We start from the raw sequence: 7169 nt of genomic DNA, 5'->3' as shown, positions 1-7169 counted from the left end.
TTTTTTTTTTTATGGCCGGAACAGTACATTCCAAGAATCCGGGAGGGGTAGAGCATTTACGGAAAGAACAATACATTTTGGGAGTCCAGGAAGGGGAGGGCGTTTACAACCAGTTTACAACCATACATTCCAGAAATGGTAGACATGAAGATCTAACCTCAGGGCAGGGGTGGGAACTGGGAATTAAACTAGAACCTTTGATGTTTGTGGTGGGGCTTTTACAATTACACAGTGCAGGCTGGCTTGGAGCTCACTTTGTAGCTCGGGCAGGTCTCAAACTCAGCAAACTTCCTGCCTCAGCCTACCGAGTGCTGGGATTACACGTGTGTGCCACCACACCTGGCAATCCCCCTAGGGACTTTTACAGAGCAAAACCACAAGGTGAGGTAGGGGAAAATGGGAAATTACAAGGTGGGCATGAGGTGGGACAAAACTATGGTCAGCCTATAAAAATTGTTTAGGTAAAATTGATTAAATTGGGATCAAATGGGGAAGCAAGGCACATACCAAGTGGGCATGAATACAGAACAGGGGCTTTTCCAGCAAGGGGTTGGGTCAGTGACTCTTCAAGGTAATTGCTATCTATTTAGAATATCAATCCTTGATGTCCATCCCTAGGGAGGCATGTGTGTGCATTTGTTTAATCTTTTGTCTTGAGGTCTGGCCCACAGCAAATATGTCTCTTATCTTGTCTTTCATGTTGGCTCCTTCAAGGGCCTGGTCTTGTCTGACTGCCTATAGTATTTCTATCTAACTCAGCTGCCTATAACACTAGGAATCACAGGCTTTTGTTGCCTTTGGATACCAGAATATGGAGAAATCTCTCCCTTCTATCAACTTATAAAAGATGCCCAAAAGACAGATACCCATATTTTAACCTGGGAATCTGATTCCCAAACTGCATTCCAGAAGCTGAAAAAAGCTCTCCTAAATGCCCCAGCCTTAAGTCACCCCACAGGACACCATTCCAATTTTCATGTCGATGAGAGGTGAGGTCTGGCTTTGAGAGTACTTACACAGGATCAGGGACCCACTCAACAGCCTATAGGGTATCTGAGTCATGAATTAGACATTGCAGCAAAGGGATGGCCTTCTTGCCTTAGAGCTATGGCAGCTGTAGCTCTCTTAGTGCCAGAGGCATCCAAGGTGACTTTAGGTAAAGATCTCACTGTATATATGCCTCACAATGTGGCAGGACTTCTTTCTTCCAAAGGGAGCCCCTGGCTATCAAACAGCCCACTTCTTAAATACTAGGCTCTACTTCTAGAAGGACCAGCCATTCAAATAAAGACATGTTCCTCCTTAAACCCTGCTGCCTTTTTGCCAGAAAAAGGAGGAAATTGAGGCTAACAGATATGACTGCAAATAGATAATTCTCCATACATAAGCAGTTAGACTTATTAGACACACCCTTCTCTGACCCTGATTCGACCCTTTTCTCTGATGGCAGTTCTTTCATGGAAAATGGGACAAGGAAGGTAGGGTATGCAGTGGTAACTCTACATCAGACTCTTGAAAGTTCCTCACTTACACGTGGAACTAGTGCTCAGCTACCAGGCCTCATAGCTATCACCTGTCCCTCTTTTTTTTTTTTTTTTTTTGTCTTTTTGAGACAAGGTCTGGCTCTGCAGTTCAGGCTGGCCTTGAGCTCACTTTGTATCCCAGGCTGGTCTCGAACTCGCAACAATCCTCCTGCCTCAGCTTCCCCAGTGCTGGGATTACAGGCATGTGTGCCACCATGTCCAGCTCACCCTTCCCTCTTTATGGGAAGCTATTACCAGCTATTCTTGATGGAAATCTTTGTTGACTATATTCATAATAATCCTGCTGATCTTATTATCTGGCCCATGCATACTCAATTGTTTCTTTGGCTTTGTCTCCTCCAGATTTAAAGCTGTATGCCTACTCAAGATGAAAATGTGTGGTGTCTATCGAGGGCCTTTAGATAGATCCTCTGGAGAGTATCTTTGACTGCCAATCAATAACTATGACCCCCTTCAGCCTGAAGAAGCCAGAGCGGCCATTGCCCATTATTTCCTCATGGCATTTTGGGTTCCTTCTTCAGATGGGGGAATGTTACAAGCAGCTGAGGTAGATAGAAATATTATAGGCAGTCACACAGGGCCAGGTCTTTGAAGGAGCCAAAATGGAAGACAAGATACCTTGCAAATGGAGACATACCTGCTGCGTACCTGCTGTGGGCCAGACCTCAAGACAAAAGATTTAAACAAAGGTACCCACATACCTCCCTAGGGATGGACATCAGGGATTGATATTCTAAATAGGTAGCAATCACCTTCAAGAGTCACTGGCCCAACCCCTTACTGGAAAAGCCCCTGTTCTGTATTCATGCCAGATACCTTTCAGGTTGGGAGTCTCTATTTTCCTATATCAATGGGAAATCACACGGTGAACATGAGGTGGGACAAAACTATGGTCAGCCAATAAGACTGCAAGTGTAATTTTTCAGGTAAAACTGATTAAATCAGGATCAAATGGGGAAGGAAGTCACATAGCACGCAGGCATGAATACAGAACAGGGGCTTTTCCTGTAGGGAGTTGAGTCAGTGACTCTTCACAGTGATCACGCTACCTATTTAGAATATCAGTCCCTGATGTCCATCCCTAGGGAGGTATGTGGGTGTGTTTGTTTAATCTTTTGTCTTGAGGTCTGGCCTGCAGCAAGTACCACCTCTCCACTTTCAAGGTATGTTGTCTTCCATAGGGGCTCCTTTGAGGACCTGACCCTGTCTGCCTGCCTATAAGATTTCTATCTAACTCAGCTGCCTATAACATTCCCTCCCCTGAAGAAGGAACCTGAAATGCTGTGAGGGACTAATGGGCAATGACTGCTCTGGCTTCTTCAGGCTGAAGGGGGTCATAGTTGTTGATTGGCAGTCAAAGGTACTCTCCAGAGGGTCTATCTATTTTTTTGTGTGTGTGTGACACTGGGGATCGAACTCATGACCTTGCGCTTGCCAGGCAGGCGCTTATGCCACTGAGCTATATCCCCAGCTACTTTTTTTGTTTGTTTGTTTTTCTCTGGTACAGGGAATCCAACTCAAGACATTGCTCTTGCCAGGCAGGTGCTGTGCCACTGAACTAAATCCTCAGCCCTTCTGTTTCTTTTTTTGGTGTTGTTCTTTGTTTTTTTGGTATTTTTCTGGTACCGGGAATCGAACTCATGACCTCACGCTTGCCAGGCCGGCGCTGTGCCACTGAGCTACATCCCCAGCCCCTTGATCTAAAGGCCCTTGATAGACACCAGGTATTTTCATCTTGGGTTCTGGCTAATGTTTTGAGAACAAAATTGAACAGGAGTGGTGATAGTAGACATCCTTGTTCCTTATTTTAGAGGGTAAGCTTGTAGTTTTTCCTTATTTAATATGACATTGGCCATTGGTTTTTCATAAATAGCTTCTATCAGATTGAGGTAAAGCACTTCTATAACTACTTACTTCAGGTTTTTTTAAATCATGAATTGATGTTGGCTTTTGTCAAAGTCTTTTTCTATGTTAATAGAGATGAACATGTGTGCTTTGGTAAGATTGGCTAAGGAGTTATTTGTTCATTCTTTCAGAGAACCAGCTCTTCGATTCATTGATTCTTTGTATTTTATTGTCTCTGTTTAATTAGTTTCTGCTGGGAATTTTATAATTTTCTTCCTTGTACTAGTTTTGGATTTGGATTGTTGGCCATGAAGCAGAAAGAGTGGGAAGAATTGGGAAGGGAGGTAAACTCTTCTAGTCATGTCCCAGTGACCAGCCTCAAACCAGGCCCACCTGCTAACAGTAGGTCTGCTATATTGTTGTAGGCAGCAGAGTGAGATAGAAATATAGGCAGTCAGACAGAGCTGGGGCCTTGAAGGAGCCACTAGGAAAGACAAGATACCTTGCAAATGGAGACCTACCTGCTGCGTACCTGCTGTGGGCCAGACCTCCAGACAAAAGATGTAAACAAATGCACCCACATACCTCCCTAGGGATGAACATCAGGGACTGATATTCTAAATAGATAGTAATCACCTTGAAGAGTCACTGATCAAACGCCTTACTGGAAAAGCCCCTGTTCTGTATTCATGCCCACTTGGTATATGACTCTCTTCCCCATTTGATCCCAATTTAATCAATTTTACCTAAACAATTCTTACAGGCTGACCATAGTTTTGGCCCACCTCATGTCTACCTTGTAATTTCCCATTTTCCTCCTACCTTGGACCTGCCTCACCTCGTGGTTTTGCTCTGTAAAAGTCCCTAGAAAAGACAGAGTCTTGGGCAACCCACTCAGGCCCCCTTTCTGTCTCTTTCTCTCAGACAGAAGCTTTCTTTCCCTCAATAAATATATTCTGTGCTTAACCTCTGTTGTTCCTAAAATTCATTCTTTGAGAACCCTAACTTGTCCCAGATATAATTCAGGTTGGGAGTTTTTCTCCCTTATATCAATATCACCCCCATAATCCAATAACTTCCACAAAACCCATCCCTGGGCACATGAGGTTTTGAGGGGATATTACAGATCCAGGCTATAAAATCAGTAGAGACCCTCCCTCACTTACACACACTCTGATGAGATTCAGCCTCTGATGGAGAGAGCACAGGTCCGGATTCATTAATGGCAAAGAAGTTGCTGTGATGCTGCACCAACAAAACTTTCTAGAAACTTGTCCTGTGGAACTTGCCATGCCTTTTAGAGTACCCAAAAAAGCTCTTTGTTGGGGAAATGATTTATGGGAAACACTCTTTGCAATACTGTGTGATGAGGGTAACAGCTGTTAGTGCTGTTGGCCACTGTGTACTGCAGGAGCTGGGTACTGGAGAAGCCACTCGTGCCGGAAGGTTCTGATGCTGTAAAAACTCCATAATGCAGGGGCTAGCTCCTGAGGAAGCTCCACGTGCTACAGGATCTGAGCTCTGGGGGAGCTGTGCAGACTGCAGAAGCCTGCTGAGACAGCACCCTGGAACCAGAAGGAAACTCTTCTCATATTTTAGTATATGTGCTGCTGAAGTGAGCACTGGAAACTCCTGTCATAAATACTATATGGAATCTCCAGCATCCTCCTCTGACAAAGCTTAACATCCTGCCAGCTGTTAAGAGAAAAATATTTAAGGGGCCCATATCCATTTTCACAAACTAAGTAATGAGGGTGAATTTGGAAGTGATAAAAAAGAGGTTTAAATTTCCTATATGAATTTTTTGTAACAAATTAGTGGGGTTAGGAGCAGAGTTCATGTTGATACAGGGAAATAAAAACTCCCAACCTGAATGATATATGGGACAAGTTTGTATTCTCTAAAATCAAAGAATGAATTTTAGGAACAACGGAGGCTGTTATTTATTGTTATTTATTGAGGGAAAGAAAACTTCTGTCCAAGAGAGAGACAGAAGGGGGTCCCGAGTGGGCTACTCCAGGACTCCATCTTTTCTAGGGACTTTTACAGAGCAAAACCATGAGGTGAGGCAGGTCCAAGGTAGGAGAAAATGGGCAAAACTATGGTCAGCCAATAAGAACTGTTCAGGTAAAATTGATTAAATTGGGATCAAACGGGAAAGGGAGTCATGTAGCAAGCGGGCCTGAATATAGAACAGGGGCTTTTCCTGTAAGGGGTTGGGTCAGGGACTTTTCAAGGTGATTGCCACCTATTTAGAATGTCAATCCCGGATGTCCATCCCTTGGGAGGTAAGAGGGTGTGTTTGTTTAGTCCTTTGTCTTGAGGTCTGGCCCACAGGTATCTTATCTTGTCTTTCATGTTGGCTCCTTCAAGGGCCTGGCCCTGTCTGACTGCCTATAACATCTCTAACTCAGCTGTCTGTAACAATGTCATAATTTTTTTTTTCTTTTTTGATTGTTTGCTTTTGTTTTTTTTTCCAGTACCGGGAATCGAACTCACGACCTTACGCTTGCCAGGCAGGCGCTGTGCCACTGAGCTAAATCCCCAGCCCCTTTTTTTTCTTTTTTGAGACAGGGTCTCCCTATGCAATTCAGTATGGCCTTGAGCCCACTCTGTAGCCCAGGCTGGCCTTGAAGTTGCAATGATCCTCCTGCCTCAGCCTCCCGAGTGCTGGGATTACAGGCGTGCGACACCATGTCCTGCCAGAGTTCATGGCAGGTTACTTATAATCTTTTTATTTCTTCATTAAATGTTTCAGATATCCCTTTCAGACATATGAAAACAAACTTAAGGGCACAAAGTGTCTTTCCTTGACCTCTCTAACTTACCTGATTATTTGCATTTCTATTTGTGCACAGCAAAAAATCTCAAAGGCCTTCTACCACTTTTCTACAAAAGACTAACAGTTATAATTGGGAGATTGCCTGTTTATAAATACAGAATTTTATGACATTCCTCATTACATTTCAATAACAAAATTTGAGAATTAGCTAATATTTTGAATATTCTGCTTATGGTAGTTCAATATTATCATGGAGTTCCGTTACATGTTACCATAGCTAGACTGTACCAGTCAAAGTACAATAAAATATGCTGTATGGTAGACAATTCCATATTATAATGGCCTAATACAATAATAGTTTATTTTTCCAATTGAGTTTTTCATGCTAAAAGGTGACTATAAATCCATACCTTCTATATACAAAAATGAACTCAAGATGGATCGTAGACCTAAATGTAGCAGTTAAAACTTGAAAATTTAATAAAATAGACAAGTATCAGTCAAAAATGGGCAAAAAGAGCTGGTATTGTGGAACATACCTGTTAATTTTCGGATTTGAGAGGATGAGGCCAGTCTGGACCATGTAACAAGACAAAACTGTTCTGGACTCGCAACCAGAAACGAACCAAATGGGACCGACAAACACCAAGACGCATGGACCGCCAATTGGAATTTAGGATGAGCCTTTATTCCTGGCCAGGGACTGACTGAGAGCCTCCACACAGGGAAGGATCAGACCAGTGCCTATCCAGGGACCAGAGTGGCTTTTATACCCTAAAACTGCATCCTGTTTGGCAAACACATGTCACATCTGTAACAATGAGGGGACTCTTTTTTTTTTTTTATGGCCGGAACAGTACATTCCAAGAATCCGGGAGGTGTAGAGCATTTAGGGAAAGAACAATACATTTTGGGAGTCCAGGAAGGGCAGGGCATTTACAACCAGTTTACAACCATACATTCCAGAAATGGTAGACATGAAGATCTAACCTCAGAGC

Source organism: Chinchilla lanigera, unplaced genomic scaffold (assembly GCF_000276665.1).
Source record: "Chinchilla lanigera isolate Chin_1 unplaced genomic scaffold, ChiLan1.0 scaffold00022, whole genome shotgun sequence".
NCBI classification, from domain to species: Eukaryota; Metazoa; Chordata; class Mammalia; order Rodentia; family Chinchillidae; genus Chinchilla; species Chinchilla lanigera.
Note: the sequence above shows the minus strand (reverse complement) of the source record.